Source organism: Lathyrus oleraceus, chromosome 2 (genome assembly GCF_024323335.1).
Source record: "Lathyrus oleraceus cultivar Zhongwan6 chromosome 2, CAAS_Psat_ZW6_1.0, whole genome shotgun sequence".
Lineage (NCBI taxonomy): Eukaryota > Viridiplantae > Streptophyta > Magnoliopsida > Fabales > Fabaceae > Lathyrus > Lathyrus oleraceus.
In genome coordinates, this window is record NC_066580.1 from 174026148 (window position 1) to 174045624 (window position 19477).

Genomic DNA, 19477 nt, shown 5'->3' on the forward strand with positions numbered 1-19477 from the left:
CATCCAAGTTCAAAGGACTGAACAAGCTAATCACTTCTATCCGACAGCAGGAGATGAGAGGCTTGAAGACATAATGGCAGTAGTGGAATTAAAGTCAATAGGACGTTTTCGGCATAGCTTTCTCTTTGTTTTCTTGACAATTTCCTCTTACTAGGATTTTTGTCTCCTTGTACACAAATTGCCTGTTTATAGGCCCTCTTTCGAAATCAATATAATTTTAGTTTCAAAAAAAATGCTTTTGTTTTACTTTCTCTGTTTTGTTTGCATAAGCGTCCATTGATTTAATTCGAATTAATATATGCATTTGGATATGATCGATGTTTACCAAAAATGTGTGCATAAAATAGGAATAGCGATTACTATTAGGCTTCAGGATCGAGGAGAAGGTCTAATCATGCTTTCCAATGAATCCGTTGCTAATCCTATTCCCCAGCAAAGCCAGTCATTCCCAGAAGAGAGTGGCATTACTAGACAAATGGGTCATCTCTTCCACCCCCAGCCAGGCTTCTGTTGAACATTTCTACCATCAGACAGAAATCAAGCATCTCCGGCTAAGAAAGGGTCATCGATACCAGTATCTCCCAACCAGAAGATTGAGATTTATTTTCCCCAGTAGAGTTCCCTGGAAGAACTTTTCCGATGCATAATTCATTCATTACATCATTTCACAACATACGCATGCATACATTGTTCGCATTTAGTTTCAGAAGCATAAAACATCTCATGCATCATGACATGGCATGAAGCTAACTTTATTTTTCAGGTTAATTATCCTCCTAATGGTGGCATCTTTAAGCCCACCCCAGATATTCATTGCAAATACAGCATCTACAAATACGATCAGATACAGTCTAACGTACGGTTCATTCTGATTCAGCCCAACATATAACTCCTTCCACTCAGATATGATCTAACGGACGATCCATTCTGATCTTCAACTACTCCAACACGGTCTAATGTACGACCCAGTTGGACCTTCATTTCTCAGGTACTGCCTAGCATACGGTCCATCCTGATTCATCTCAACATATGACTCCTTCAACTCAGATGCGATCTAACGTACGATCCATTCCAACCTTCAACAACTCCAATACGGTCCAGCATACGACCCATTTGGACCTTCAAGGCCTCGGATGCTACCTAGCGTACGGTACATTCTGAAGGGTAGTCTGGCGTATGACTACCCCTTTATTATCAGATGCAGCCTAACGGACGGCTCGTTCTGCTACTCAGAGACGGTCTTACGACCCGCTTGGAGGTTCATCCCCTCAAATGCTACCTAGCATACGGTACATTCTGAAGTGTAGTCTGGCGTATGACTACCCCCTTCATTATCAGGTACGGCCTAACGGACGGCTCAGTCTACAACTCAGATACGATCTAGCATACGATCCATTCTGATCCTTCACCCCCAGTAACGATACAGCCTAACGGACGGCTCAGTCTACAACTCAGATACGATCTAGCATACGATCCATTCTGATCCTTCACCCCCAGTAACGATACAGCCTAACGGACGGCTCAGTCCACAACTCAGATACGATCTAGCATACGATCCATTCTGATCCTTCACCCCCAGTAACGATGCAGTGACAAGTTATGAATGTCTTATTTTGTGAATATATAATACCGATCAGATGAGAAGGATGTCGTGTAAACATCCCAGGTATGATTCAGATAAGTAGGATGTCGTGTAAACATCCTTATTACAAATGTGTGTGTTGAAATTTACTGTTGAAACCCGTGTTACGGAGCAGGCCATGTGTGTTATGAATGTGTGACACCCTATGTGGTTTTATTTTATATTTAATTTATGCGATAAATTATGTGTGGGGTTTAGGGTGTTACAAAGACAACACAATAGCTCTTTCTCAAACAATTAATCGACTGACTCCCTCATGCAATCGATTATCATATAAGTTTTTTCCAAAAATACACAGCTAGAATCAGTTGTCATCTAATGTCAATTGATTGTCATAGGAAAAGTTTCCCAGACTAAAATCCTGCAATCAATTGTCATCTGATGTCAATCGATTGTCATCATGAATTTTTCAAGGAAAACTCAGTTTTGTCTATACGCTCATCATTCCATCATCCCCAAACCTCCCTACATGACTCCAATTTTTTTCCAAAATCAAATAAACCAGAATACGAGTTTAACAATACAAACTTTTTATCACAACCATCAACATATTACAAACTTACATTCATCGTGATTCATTGCAATTCATGAATAACTTCATGAACAATTTCGTCAACAATCATGTACACAATTCAAGCACTCAAATACTTGTGAGTGCAACTTTCCATTAGATGTGTTTTGTATGATGTAAACACTAGGATACTTTAGCGTTTATGTACATTGCGCTGTATCATCTGAGTCTAGTTGTGCATATTAGCATTAGGAAGCATGAAAACATGTTTGGAAATGGTTTAGAATGGATTCATGCATCAAGAAAGGATTTTATGCATTAAAAATTCACTTTTATGTGAGAAAATGTCTACAGGTCAACACATACGCATCATAGGTCGACCTATAGAAGAAATGTTTTTCTACAGGTCGACACATACGATATACAGGTTGGCTCATGTGCTGCAGTTTTAAAGCCTGTAAGATCTGTTCCATGTGCCTCCTTTACGGGTCGGCACATAACATGTATAGGTTGACACATGACTTGTAAGATATATATATATATATTATATATATATATATATATATAATATATATATATTATATATATATATATATTATATATATATATATATATATATATATATATATATATATATATATATATATATATATATTGGTACATGCATCTTTTTCAAGTAAGGTTTCTAGAGAGTAAAACCTATACGAAACTAGGATTTCAAACTAATAACATCATCTTCAACCATTTTCTATGCATACACACAATCAAAATACACATAATCATTTTTTGATTGGGTTCCATCTAGATTAGGGTTGATAATGTCCAATTTAGGTTTGTTGTACTTTAAATTGGGTTAAGAACTTTGAGGGTTTGAAATCAGAAAACCGAGATGGGGTTTCCTTCAAGATCTTTTAGGGTTTGAAGGTTTTGGACAAGATTAGGAAATATGGATCCGAAAGAGTGAAGTCTTTGAAAGAGCGGTAGATTCTTGCAAAGGAGTAGCGTGGGACGGTGGATCACATTGGTAAATCTTGGGTTTCAACAAGTGAGCATTTGAGATTTGACCGAGTGAAATCTTTGAAGAATAAGGGGTTTCTTGCAAATAAGTAGCCTGAGACAATGAATCAAGGTGGCGTTATTGGTTACTTTATCAAGCTTTGATTAAGGGAATAGAAAGTGTCAGAATCAACATCAAACTTAGGATTTGTTGCGTTGGATTGCTACATCTCTCTTGTATTCATAAATTTTCAAAGTAAGATATATTACACTATCTCAATTCGAATTTGAATTGAGTGGAGACGTACCCATAGTAAGGTTGATTGGGGAACTGCCTAAATAAATCCTTGTGTACTCTCTCTCTCTCTCTCTCTCTCTCTCTCTCTCTCTCTTTTATTTTCGGTTTGCAAATTGTCAATTTCATTGATCGTGTGATCAAATTTTTTGGATAATATTTTAAACACATTTTGAAATTTGTGTTGTTGATTTGACCACAACTTCTTAGGTTTTGATTAGGTTTTAAGATCAACAATAACACATAAAATTTCAAACAAAATCGATTGCACACTAGGTGTTCGAAAATTTCCTTCAATTGATTTTTTGTGTGAATTATCATTGGAATTAGACTTTCTCTATCGCTTTGCATTCAATTAGTTGTGATTAGTTGTGTTTGATTGATTTGTGAATCATTATCATACCGTTGTCACTACTCCGCATATTCGAGCTTTTTGATAAGGGGTTCGGTTATCTGGGATATTTTAACTTGCTTCCGCGTCATAAATGTTTCAAAACTATTTTTTTGTCAAAGTTTTAACTTGGTATCTGTCATACCCCAAAATTTGCCCATTAATATTTTAAGACATTTTTCAGGGCACTCCGACTCATTTTTATGACACTGATCTTAAAGGAACGAAGGCCCAGCTCACGAATGGCCCAATCCAGGAAATGGCCCAAACTGTCCTGTTCGCTACACGTTCGCTACACGCTCGCCTAGCGAACGTTCGCTACGCGTTCGCTACACGCTCGCCTAGCGAAGCTGACAGACAACAGAAAATTTCGGGCTTCATTCTGAGCCCATTAGGTCACAAAAAAGAGCATTATAAATACCAGCACTTCCGTAATGAAAAGGAGAACGAAAAAGGACGAAAGGAGAACCCTAGCAAGCAAACCCTAGCGCTCACAGACGGAAAACCCTAAAGGAAACCCTGAAGGGAAAGCCGGCGGCAACAAGGTCACTTCCGCCCAATTCAATCCGATTTGCCGATTCGAAGTCACAACTCAGCTGCTAACAGGTTTATATTGCTATCATTGTTTCATATTCTTAATTTGCATATGACTTTATGCTTAGATTTATGAAATACCTTAAGCTTGGCATGTGAACTTTAGTATATACCATGCATACCTTAAATGATTAATCGTATAATTGCAGTAATGAGATCCATAAGGCATAAAATTGGTTGAGATTTTACTGATATCATATTCAAAAACCAGCAGCGCTCGCTAGCACATCGCTAAGCGAGCCAGTAGCGAGTACTCGCTAGGCCTTCGCTAGGCGAAGCAGGGGCGAATGGAACAGCGGCTGTTTCACTTTTTTTGGCTGTTCTATCTTATGTTATTATAATTCTGCATCATTTGGTTTGAGTTCATGATTGTTGTGTTTATTTTATGGTGCAACTTTCAATTATATTTTACCTCGATGCTCTAATCCGTGTGTTGAATTGTGTAAAGGTTTACATGTTTCCAAGGAAATGGCCGGCTGGGCATTCCACCTTATGGGTGGGATACCCTTATGGAGATTCAATCTGAATTATTCAATTGATTTTAATGTATTAATTTTATGAAGATCCACCCTAAATTGCCTAATTAATTTTAATGTATTAATTTTAATGTATTAATTTTAATGTATTGATTTTAATGTGGAGATTCATCCTAATCACCTAATTGACTTTAAAATATGACCTTTAAACATGTGATTTTGGACCTCTCTTTGTTGCCCTACGATATTACGGTATTACGGTCATGTCCCGCGAATGTGGGGATACACTTAGCAATGGCCCTTCGATTAAATCATCATAAAATAAATCATAGTCCCTCGGATGTTGCCTTCGAATATATGATTTCGTCCCTCGATGACCCTTCGGTGTAGCCTACGGTTAAATGATGATCGTCCCTTCGAATGCTAAGGTATCCTTACAACTGTTGCCTTCAATGACCTATCGATGACCCTTAAACATCCAAAGGGTAAAATTACTTACTTCTCAATAGTAAGGACAGTTTTACCCTCATAAGGATAGGAAACGTTCATAACGACCTTAGGAAGGTATAACTCTCAATTGCTGGATCATAACCTAAAACATTTCCCACCCCTCACACTTTGCAAATCCTAGAAAATCACCACTTGGTATACATTCATACTAGAATCATTACCAAGTTACATTTTTCTAAACCGTTTTCAAAATCAAACGAGATAAATACTTTGTATACATTCATACGAGAATCATTACAAAGTTAAACTCTCTTTTCGAAACATTTTTTAAAACAATTCACGAACACTTTTCAGACAAAAATATAAGTGATCCAGCAATTAAGAGCCCATGGATAACCATGGATACAAAGGGTGCTAATACCTTCCCTTTGTATAATGTACCTCCCGAACCCAAAATCTATTGAGGTCTTTCCTGTTCTTTTCCACCTTTCCTTATTGGATAAAAGAAAAGTCGGTGGCGACTCTTGCTATCCGCGACATTGCGATAAAAAGCAAAATACCCCAAGTCAGTTCACCGTATGACAGTATCTATTCACCCCCTCCCCCTCTAGATCTAAGCCTATCGTCTAAAAATATTCATCAGCGGAAAAAATTTATACACGCATATTCATGATAATTCAAACATTATATCGGTCATAGAAACACATTCATGAACATAATCAATCATCAAATTCCAGAATTCTAACACAAACAATTCACAAGAGCAAATCATGGAACCCTAATGAGAGCAAGGACCTCTCTTCTCTACCCCATCGTGCAATACACTCATATTTAGCCATTTCTCCTCCCTTACCATAGATATCTAGCAACAATGGAAAATCAAGCATCTCATATGGATTATCCCTTCAAAATCTAGCTTTGCTTCCAAATTTTCTTATTTTCTCTACGCCTCCTTGTTTTCACGTTCTGACAAAAGGTTTACTAAAAACCTAATTTTCTCCAACTTCTAGAATATATAATATTATAATTATTCTTGCCTAATTATTCTTATTGTCAAACTAATTTCCATCTTTTCTCCTCTTGCCACATACTTCCCTCAAATCACACATTTGGCCTAATTCCTCCAATTTACCAATTTTTATCAATTTATTTCTAATATTAATTAAAATGATAATTATTCTAAATATTTTCTAAATTATTCTACCAAGCTCCTAGATTCCAACCACACACTGCCATTACCAATACACCCCAACAATAGATATAGTCACATAATTTTATTTAAAGGCACACCAAACACCAAATAATTAAATAAAAATTATAAATAATTAAATTAAATAAATTAATGAATTTGGGGTATTACATCCACAATGACCTAACAACCTTTTCCACATATTTCATATTGTGAAGCATGCCACATAAGTTAATTATGCTCATAATTCCTTCATTTGTCACTAAATTATCACTAATGCATTTACTAAATTATTCATTAAAAGACTAGGAACATTCTTAAGATTGGGCCTAATTTAGTGGACTTTTATCCCTAACCCCCTTTTCCCTAGTGTTTCTTGCCTATCTCTTCTTTCTTTTCATTCTTCTCTTTTGTTCTCGTTTTTTTCTTGCTTTCTTGGCCTTGTTGTTTCTTGGATCTTGCGTCTTTCGTTTTGGCTCTGTTTTCGGATTTCTTTTGCCATCTTTCACTTTCTGCTCTGTGCATTCATGGAGCACATTGAACTAGCTCAGAAACAAATAGGATCGTGATACTTGACAACAAATCCACATCAGATAGGCAAAATGTATCGAATAGCATAGAAAATCAAATCACTATGGAACAGCAAAATCAGATATGCATCACTAAGTGGACCAAGAAACAACCACAATTGAAAATCTCTGAACAAAAAAGATTTTGTTACCGAAATCAGAAAAACATGACAGATCCTGAATTTTTCCTCTATGAAGAGGAAGAAATTCAAGCAAATCCTGGCACAAAGAAAGATCAACTTGTTGGGAAAAATTTCTACTGAAAAACCAATATGCAGAGTATCCTTACAAACAACCCTAGTCAACATTTGGTGTAACCTCAAAAACCTGATGGTTAAGGAAGTGGAACCTTCCAAATTTCTAATTCTATGGAAAAGTTTGAGGACCATAAACGTATCTTGAGAGGGAACCCATGGTTTTTTAGAAATTCTTGGTTAATATTACAAGAATGGTATGGCATCTCCAACTTTGGCAAGCTGATTTCCAAAAAGCCTCTACATGGGTTCAATTGTGGGGTCTCCCACTAAATGCAAACACTAATCAAATGGGTCAAAAACTGGGGGGAAATATGGGAGGCTACGGAAGTTGGTCTATACATATGCCTGACTGAAACGCCATTCTGAAGGTTAAAATAAACCTAAACATCACCAAATCCATTATTCCAGGAATGCACATCGGAAGCAAAAGTAACGTCATCACCTAGATTGATATTCGATACGAAAAACAACCACTTTTCTATTTTTAAAATGGTATCATGGGCCATAGTGAGGAATTTTGCAAAATAACTAAGGCACATACTCATGGGATACAGAAGTTAACCCTCTTGGGCCATGGCTAAAAACTACACAAGCAGAAAGAAAACAAATAGCTCAAGCCGACAAATTATTCAGTAGTAATCATATGTGTAAGCCAAACATGAGCCTATATATCCATATTCCTAAGGCTATGGTGGATAAAATGTGTAAGCTAAATATACAAACAGAATCAGAAACATGCAAGGAAGAAAACACAATAGCTCTTACTCAGACAATTAATCGACTGATCCCCTCCTATAATCTTTTGTCATATGAATTTTTTCCAAAAATACACAGCTACAATCGATTGTCATAAGAAAAAAATTCAAAAATAAAAGACTACAATCGATTATCATCTGATGTCAATTGATTGTCATCATGAATTTTTCCAGAAAACTCAGTTTTCTCTATAGTTTATCATCCCCATCATCCCCAAACATCCCTACATGAGTCCAACAAATTTTTCCAAAATCAAATAAACCAGAATACAAATTTAATAGGAGAAACATTTTATCACAACCATCACTATATTACAAACTTATATTCATCATGATTCATAGCAATTCATCAACAATTTCATGAATAATTTCTTCAACAATCATGTATAAAATTCAAGCACTCAAATATTCATCAATGACATAATTTTAAACATGCATATTCATGATAATTGAAACATAATTTTGGTCATAGAACCACATTCATAAACATAATCAATAATCAAATTTCAGATTTCTAACACAACAACAATTCATCATAGAAAATCATGGAACCCTAATGAGAGCAAGGACCTCTCTTCTCTACCCTATGATTTAATACACTCATATTGAGATCCTCTTTCCACATATTTCCCTCAAATCACACATTTGACCTAATTCCTCCTATTTGCCAATTTTTCTCAATTTATTTCTAATATTAGTTAAAATGCTAATTATTATAAATATTTTCTAAATTATTCTACCAAACTCATACATCCTAACCACACACTGCCTTTACTAATACACCAAACAACACATATAGTCACAAAATTTTATTTAAAGGCACACTAAATATCAAATAATTAAATAAAAATTATAAATAATTCAGTTCATTAAATTAATCGAATTTGAGGTGTTACATCCACAATGACCTAATAGCTCTTTTCACATATTTCGTATTGTGAAGCATGCCATATAAGTTAATTATGTTCATAATTCCTTCATTAGTCATAAAATTATCACTAATGCATTTACTAAAATATTCACTAAAACACTAGGAACATGCTTAAGACTGGGCCCTGTTTCACTAGGAAGCGTCAGTTTTAACCACAGTTGGAATTCCAACCGTCGTGAAAAGTGGTGTCTGGTCATGGAATCAAATCTCGGTACCAACATTTTTGGTTTTTTACTTATATTTAAACCACTTTTCACCATGTTTGAAATTCCAACAGTGGTGAAAAGTGGCGTCTGGTCATGAGTTTTAATCTCAGGACCAACATTTCTTTTTTTTAAACTTATTTTTAAGCCATTTTTCACCATGGTTGAAATTCCAACCGTGGTGAATAGTGGTGCCTTCTTTTAAAATATATATATATATATATATATATATAACACTCGTAATTCATTCACTTTTGTCCAAGATGTACTTAGAAAAACTTCATCTTCTGCCTCCAAACTTCTTCCATTTACAAAACATTTCATCCACTAAATCAAACTTGAAAACATCATTTCTTCTATAAACCAAACTCAAAAATATTTCTTCCATTAACGAGTTTATGAACTACTTCATTTCTTCTCAAAATTGAACGAGGCATGAAAAACATGAATTCAATTTGACAATGTTAGTTTTTATTGTTGTGTCAGGTAAAATGTTCTTGTTTAACAATTCTATTTATTTATTTTGTTGTTGTTCTTGTTGTTCTTTTTCTTGTTCTTGTTGTTGTTCTTGTTATTTTTGTTGTTGTTTTCGGCGTCTTTGTTGTTATTGTTATTGTTCTTGTGGTTGTTGTTGTCGTTGTTGTTGTTGTTGTTGTTGTTGTTATTGTTATTGTTCTTGTTGTTGTTGTTCTCATTGTTGTTGTTATTGTTGTTGTTGTTATTGTTGTTGTTGTTATTGTTGTTGTTGTTTCTGTTGTTGTTGTTGTTCTCATTGTTGTTCTTGTTGTTGTTATTGTTGTTCTTATAGTTGTTCTTGTCGATGTAATTGTTCTTGTTATTTTTTTGTTCTTGTTTTTGTTGTTCTTGTTGTTGTTATTGTTATTGTTGTTTTTCTTTTGTTCTTGTTATTATTTTTGTTGTTTTTGTTGTACTTGTTGTTGTTGTGTTAAAAATATTTAATATTATATATTGTGATGAAAGTTATCAATGTAGTCAGGTAAAACATGTGACAAAAATAAAAAATACTGACAGACTTTTCACCATGGGTATTTAAACAATCATGGTTATAGGTAACACGCTTTCTAGTTTTTTATCATGGGTATTGGACCGTGGTTGTAAATAACTCACATTCAATCACACTGTGATTATAAGTATTTTTCTTAATAGTGAAAAGTGTGTGTGCATTTCTTAAGAGTTAGAACTACAATGAAAAGTGATCTTACCTATGCTAAAAAAAGGAATTTTATCTATGTTTGTTGGGTGAGGTAAAGAAGGTGTCATGGAAAGCGATCCCCTTTTTTCCTCCAATTATATCTTACTCGAGGAGAAGGTTGTATTGATCATGAATTCGATTCTCATTAGTAATATTTTTACATTTTAAAAATTGGAAAGCGCACGCTCCTTTCCCTCTTAATTTGTTGCAGTGTATGACGTGATATGTAAGCATTTACTGAATTTATGAGTTACAACTTAGGAGAAAACAATGTTTTTTATTAATATAAATTACTTAAATATTACATCATTTTTATTTTAACTTATATTTTTATATATATATATATATATATATATATATATATATATATATTATATATTATATATATATATATATATATATATATATATATATTTGTTGAGATTAATTGTTATGTACTGTCAGTGTAAAAAAATTTACACTGTCAATGCATCACAATCATCCGTTTGTATTACTTTTTAAGTGGTTAAAATAAAAATCAAATATTTTAAATAAATCAATGGTTGTGATTAACTGACAGTGTAAAAAATCTTTACACTGCCAGTGTATATCAATTAAATTCTATATTTGTTTTTTACAAGATAGTAAATCAAGAGTATTTTATATATACAAAAGTAAATTCTTTACAACAAATATAAAATGGCACAAATACATTTCACTAATACAAAAAGAGAAAAAAGAATATGCATTGACAGTTTAAAATATTTTTACTCTGTCGATCAATCATGGACGTGTATCTCGCCAAATGACACATATAATTTTAAGTGACAAAATATTATAATTCTATTGAATGATGATGTAAAACTAATTTACAATGGCAGTGCATTTCCTTTAATTTCAATACAAAAACAGTTTTTTGATAAGGTTTTTAAACCGATTAACTAATTATCCAATTCAACGAAAGACACGGTGACAATTTTGTAAATACATTTAATTTTCTGAAGTTAATTTTCTTCCTAACCTACTTGTAATCAATACAAAATCATTTAATTTAATTTTATTAAATTGACTATTACGCAATCAATCTACTAGTTTTTCTATAAATCGGTCCTTGACTCCCTAACCTAAAATGTTTATGTTTTTAAAACTTTATATTCTTTAAAATCCAATTTCTACATGTATTTTATAAAACTTACTTGTTTATGTTATTTTTTATTCACGAGTTTAATCGTTTTAGGTTTTAATCATTTATTATGTATAAGCACCAACTTTTTAGCTTTATATATGTTTTAAATATATAATTTGATTAATTTTTCATTAAAATTATTTTTAAAAGATATAGATTTGTTTAATATCTCATAGAAAATATTTTAGAAAGATATAATTTGATTAATTTCTCGCGAAAAGTATTTTTAAAAGATATAATTTATAAAAAAATTAAGTTTTTATGTTTTATTACTATGGATATTTATGTTATTCATTGTTGAAACTAATAATATAGGAGAAAAAGCAATATCAATATCATTCATAGAGGCAACCTAAATTCTTCAATCACCCAAAAGTGATTATCCCCTCAAACCCAAACCAGTTTTCCCTCTCACGAAATCGAGTTTTATGCATTTCTTTTTGCCTTTCATCTTAATTTTGGGATTTTGATCTACCTTCCTTAGGGATCCAAACTGCTATTGGCAATTTAAAATTTCAAAATGGAAACCTCAAGTTATGCCACTCACCCCTCTTCCATGAAACCCAAGCAATTCGAGATTAAAAAATGAAATGTAGTATCTCTCTGTTGTTGGTTTCAGTTTCTATTTTTAATTTTTTTTACCAACCTTTAATCCCAACTTTTTCACCATTATATTATAATGGGTCTCGTTAAGCTTTGCATTTAATATTCAAATAAACCCAATTAATTTTGTTTTTGAGGTGAATCTCCTTGTTTTAGGCATGTACCATAATTTTACTTTTTTTCTCTTTGGATGGCAGTTACTAAAATTGCTGTCAAATTGTCTATAATTTGTAATAGAGATTAATTAATATGCACATAAAAAGTTTTACGTTGATCACCATCATTTTGTTTGTATTATTTTATAGATGATAAAAAAAGTCAAATTCTTTATAATATCCAACATCTCAGATTAATTAACAGTGTAAAGTTATTTTTTATTATAAGTATATTTCAATTAAATTTTATGTAAGAAAGCTTGCAAGTCCAAAATATTTATTAATATAGATAAAATGTTTTATTATAATATGGTCTGATTGTTTTAACTTTTTGTAAAAGTGATTTTTTTAGTGTTATATATTTGGTTTTAAAAAATTGTAAATAATTTTTTAATGCAAGTTTTAAGTAAAAATTTGGTTTGAATACGTGTTCTAAAATTGTATTTTAAGTATTTCATTATCTTAACATTTTAAAAGCCCACTTATTTTTTAAGCTATTTTAAATAAATTTTCATAAAAATTATTTTTAGAATATAATTTTTTAAAAAGTTACGATTTTGCTTTTGATTATATGTTGATTTTTACTAATATATATATTTTTATAAGATGTCAAAATTAATTTTTTTATTTATAACCAAATAATTGATCAAATACAAAATTGCAAACAACTCGGGTGGACTTATATATAACAATAAATATATGTGATAATGTGTCATTTCCTTTTCCTTTTTCTTTTTCTCTTTCTCGTTGAGTATATATGATATTATTGTTTTGATTAATGGTTATGTAATTCATTTTCCATATTTTAGTGTGCACTAATTTTAGAATAATTTATCAATTCCGATTCCTTTTTGTGTATAATTCAAGATGCTTATAAAGTATCTTTTATGCCATGAGTTAAAGGGGTTGACCTTTTTGGTATAAATTTTTAATATATTCAAATTTTGTCTTTGATTTCAATATATATATATATATATATATATATATATATATATATATATATATATATATATATATATATATATATATATATATATATATATATATATATATATATATATATATATATATATATATATATATATATATATATATATATATATATATATATATATCAGGGTCGATCCTTTAAATTTGGATGTCTTGGACGAATCAAAAGAGTGATGTTCCGATAATTTTTTTAACAATAAATACATAAGGATAAAGAAATAATTGGATAAAAAAACATATTTTTATTTGACATTGTGCAAAAAGAATATAAGTATGGATCTTTGAATCAATGTTTATACTACATCAAAACACAAACCACTATAAAGACACTTATTCTTCTTCTTGATATGATCTTTTTTCCTATAAAAAAATTGATCAAATCTTTAAATTATTTAAATATCATCCACTTTACATTTTTTGTTGCAAAATCATTAATAATTCCTTCATAATCAAAAATCTTCAAAAAATCATTTTCAATTGAAATGAACGTAAGACTATTTAATCTATCTTGTGACATAGTTGATCTCAAATAAGATTTTAATAATTTTAATTTAGAAAACTTCTCTCAGCAGATTCAACAATGATACGAATAGTCAATATTATTCTATAAGTTATTTATGCGTTAGGAAAATAATTAAAAGTCTTTAAAGAACTCAATATCATATGGCTTGGTTTTGATTCAACTGTTAAAACTTCTCTAATAACTTTCAATTCTTCAAACAAAATTTTACCATCAAGATCAAGAGAATCGTCATGTTTTAAACAAGTTTCAAGATATTTACAACATACTTTCAAGTCCTTATCCGATAATGATCTAAGCCTTTCAATACTAAACAAGAATCCAAAAATATTTTCGTACGTGTTATACTACTTAAATCTTCTATCAAATGAGTCAATTGTTTGATCTACAATATATAAGAAATAGTGATTTCGAAAAGACTCTTCAGCAGACTCAATATTCAGTTGTGTGGGTTGAGATGAATTTTCATCATAGTGTTGTTTTCTACGAACTTGACGTTTTTTAATAAACACACATTCAATCTCTATTTCATTCCCAATCTTTTCAGCACTAGCCTTAGCATTTACAAATCCAGATTCTCTAAATTTTTTCAAATACTTGATCAAACCTTTTACTAGTTCTATACCCACATCAATACGCATGTCTTTTTTTTGTGCAAACTTTTGTTAATTTCATTAACAACAGTTAACAATTCAAACCAAATAATCATAGCTACTAAAAATTCAAAGTTTACAATTCTATGAGTTGCTAAAGATTCGACTTCACTCTTAATTTTGAGATCATTATCGTGTTCAGCTAGTTTAAGTAGTGCTTATCTTACATCTGAAGTTTAAGATTTAATTGCATATATACTATTCACATGACTTTTCCAACGTGTTTGTGACAATGGTTTAATAGTTAAACCTCTCACATTGTCTCTAAGAACTTTTCAATATTTTGTCGAATGAGAAAATGCAGTGTAAATATGTTGTAACACTCCAAAAATATCTTTAGCTTTAGTACAAGAATTTGCAATATCACAAAGTGTCAAGTTAAGACCATGACAACTACATGGTAGGTATAATGCTCTAGGGTTAACATCTAATAATTTTCTTTGTACACCTTGATGTTTACCTTTCATGTTTGATCCATTATTGTATCCTTGTCCCCTCACATTATTAATATCTAGACCAAGAGTTTCTAATATATTTTGTAATTCCTCAAACAATCATTGACCTGTTGTGTCATAGACTTTCTAAAATTCTACAAAAAAACTCTTCAATTTTCATTTGACTTGTAGAAACATCCACATAACGTATAATGAAAGTCATTTGTTCTCGACGACTTACATCAGGAGTACAATCAAGAATCACAGAAAAATATTTTGTTTCTTTGGTTTTTTTACTATTGCACTTTTGACTTCATTACATAACATGTTAATCAATTCATTTTGAATCTTATGACTAAGATAATGATAATGAATTTCATTATTCTTAATACGTTCAAAATGTTTTTGCATGACAGGATCCCATCCAGTAATCATTTCAACAAGAGAAATAAAGTTTCCATTGTTTTCCACGTTAATCCTCTCACTTTTTTTTTTCACGAAATGCTAAATTTTGCTCATTTAGATATCTAGTAACAGAAGTTATCCTCAGTAAGCCATCCTTCTGATGCCTGTTTTCATTTCTTATAAGCTCTTGAAGATGTTTATCAATTGTTAATTTGTAAGTAAATCCATTTACTCATGAAAGACATGTGTGCATCGCTTGATTCATGTTCTTTAAGCCTTTCATAAATATGTTTCAAATCATTAAAACTTTCATTTGCTAAGCGATTCATTCTACAACTTGTACCAAATAACTTACAGCAAAAATTAAAAACTATATCTAATTATTTGGAATAAACAAGCCAATTCATATCTCGCTCTTCTCCATTAGAACAATAACGAATATAACATGATGATGAGAAATGCCTACCAGAAGTATCTTTAGGACCATTCACAATTGACACATCTCTTTTAGGATAATTTTTTAGTAATTCATTTCTTAAGTCATTGTTAAGGTTATTCCATGTTCTTGGATCATAAATGTCCAATAGAATAGACTCGTTAGGTTGTTCACTAACAAAAACGGGGATATGTTCATTTTCATTATTATAATCTTCATCGTCAAAAATTCCAGCTTCATCATCATCTTCATTTTCATTGTTTTCAACCAAAATATTTTGCTCTTCAACAATCTTATTTAGTTGTTCATTCTCTAAACTATCAGCTTCAAGGTTCAAATTACCTAGATTTGTATCATTTGAAATAGAAATTGTAGGGTGTTTTCCAAAAAATTATGAATAACACCCTTTTGAGATTTATTATCAATTTCAATTAGTTTTTTTCTTTTTCGTTTTAGATGACCAGTCAATTGTTTTCTAGGCAACATTTCAAGCAATCAAAGAGATGAAACAATAGTATCTGATGTTGATTTTTAACCTTCAACTTAAATTCTGATCAATTTATTCCAAAAGTCTTTGAACACCAAATCAAACTTGATCCTTAAAAGTGAAAATCAACATAAAAATTAACATCTTATAAAAGAAATATTTTGATTTTTGATTAATAAATAATAACCATATATATATATATATATATATATATATATATATATATATATATATATATATATATATATATATATATATATATATATATATATATATATATATATATATATATATATATAATTTTTTGATTCATTGATTATTTGACACTTACAGTAGACACTTATGCTTTTTTAATTTTCTTGTTGAATTGGCTGTTGGCATTTTTGCTTTTCCAGAGAGATGGAGATATTATAATTAGATTGAGATTTGAGAATTAAAAAGAACACAAATTAATAAGTGAGATTATTATTATGTACTGTCAGTGTAAAAAAATTTACACTGTCGATTCATCACCATCACCCGTTTGCATTATTTAATAGGTTTTTAAAATAAAAGTCAAATTTATTTCAATATCCAACGTCTAGGATTAACTGACGATGTAAAAGTCATTTACAATGTCAATGTATTTCAATTAAATCCTTAATAAATTAGTGTAACGATATGTGTCTTTTGAGTCTTAATAAAGAATTTGAAATTTGACTTTTCAATGATTAATATTTCTTATATCATTATTTTAATTTTAGTGTCCCGATTAGACTCTTTAGTTGCTAAAATTATGAATATATTAATTGATTATATTTTAGGAGAATTAATTGATTTTATTCTACTCTAAATTTTATTTAAAGAAAACTACATTTATTTATTAATTTTGACTTTGTAGTATCGCTATAATTTTGTTAGTTAGTATTTTTGAAAAAAAATTCTAACAAATATTTTCAAAATAGAAAATTCTCTTTTATTATATATAAAAATAAAAAATAATAATTTTGATACCGTTAAAATTATGGTGTCTTGAACTCATATCATGCGAGCTCGTGCTCGTGGCCATCCCTAAAATATATACTAATTTATCTATTATCAAATCAGTTTTTTAATAAGGGGAAGTGAAAAATGAAAAAGAGAAAAAGGGAAGTAAATAGGAAATGATTAGGGTTTTAATGAAGATAACATTGATGCAACAATAGAGAAATGGATAGAAAAAAAGATAGTGACACCAAGTGGCGGTGATTCCAATGAAGACGGTGGAATCGCTAAGGGTGCAATATTCTATAGTCTTTATAATATTGAATATTCTTAGCATAGATATACATCACATAATTTGATGTGTTTTGACCTATTATACATTTGCTGGCCTTTTATTTTCTTTTTCCTGCGATCCCTATATTTCACACACACAACATATGGAAACAAACAACACATAGGATAAAATAGCTGATTAAGAGAAATCTATTCTTTATGCCATTTCTTGTTTTCACGACAATGGTATGATTTTTCATTCCTAAAAAACTGTGATGTAGAATATTTTACTATAGAATATTTGGTTGCCTATTATACATGAAGATGTTAATTATTTAACAATCGGTCATAAATACTATCATTATTATCACTAAACCAAAACACCAATGTTTTTTTATAATCAAAGAGTATAATGATTAGGAGTACTAGGAGCACTCTAATCCAATTACAACAAAATTCACTTTAATATCATTACAAGATTTACCAGATTTAGCAATTACAACCATGGGATTATCTTAACACCTCCAAAGAAAACTTGCACCAATTATAAAAATTTCAACTTCTTTTCTTTTTTATACCAATTAGCCTTCACAATGTTTTCAACCTTTCTCATAAGCAAAGCTATTGATGTTATAAAGTGTTCATTGCTGTTGTCTGCCTCTACTCTTCCTACTTCCATTTATGACCAAATATTTCTCAAAACTTAACTAAACACCTCAACAAAAACATCAATATACTTCAATAAAACCTCTAAAATAACACAAACAACAATATTTATCAACAAAAATAAATACTTACCTTAACAAAACAACAACATACCTTAATAAAAACATTAATATATCTAATAATAAACATCTACAATAACACAAACGACAATATTTATCAACAAAAACAACAACTTACCTTTAAAAAATAACAACATACCTCAACAAAAACATCAACATACCTTAACAAAAACATCTTCAATAAAAAAAATACCTTAACAAAACAGCAACACACCTCAAAAATAACTTAAACACCCTTTACTTATCTCAACAAAAACAACAATATAAAAATCTATATTCTCATCTTAACAACAATAAGAACAATAAACCTATGTTGGACAAATATTTAGAACAATATAAATGTTTCACATATATTTTGAACAAAAAAAACTTTCTTCTTCTTCCACATAACTCGTCTTTCTTCTTCTTCATACTAAAAGATAGTCAAGTTCAACACTGTTTCTTCTTTATCTTTCTTCTTCTTCTTCTTCTTCTAAAAGATAATCATGTTCTTCATATGATTTCTTTCATTTTCTTTGTATAGATTCTAATATTCATACTCACTACTACTGAAAACTCATTTCATAACAGTTGGAAAAAGGGATACAGTCACGGTTGATCAACCATTGTTAGGTAGGATTTGGTTGTATATATGTTATTTTCCACCATTGACGCTATATACTACAACAATTAGAATAAATAATCGCTGTGCAATATATATAATGGTCATGGGTTCGAAATTCATTGAAGTTCTGATATCTAATTAATTGACGCACTACCTATTAAACGGTTATTATAAATAATCATGATGAAATACTTTATTTATTTTTATTTTATTTTATTTTTCCATATATTACAAACCTATATTTTGTTTGTACCTGTATTTTATACATATATTATCTAAATATATTTTACATCAAAGGCCAAAAATATTATTTACAAACAAAATTATATATGTACCATTGTCATATATTAAAAACATCAAATTAAGCCAAAATCATATATTTACAAACATCAAACCAAAGTCATACATTAGCATCCTTTTCAAGTAGCGCTTTGAAAATAAATGCTCAATATTAACGGATGTCGTTTTAGTCATCGGGGGAGAAAGGTGTCCAATCGTTAAACGTCTATAAAAAACTATGAAGAAACTTCTA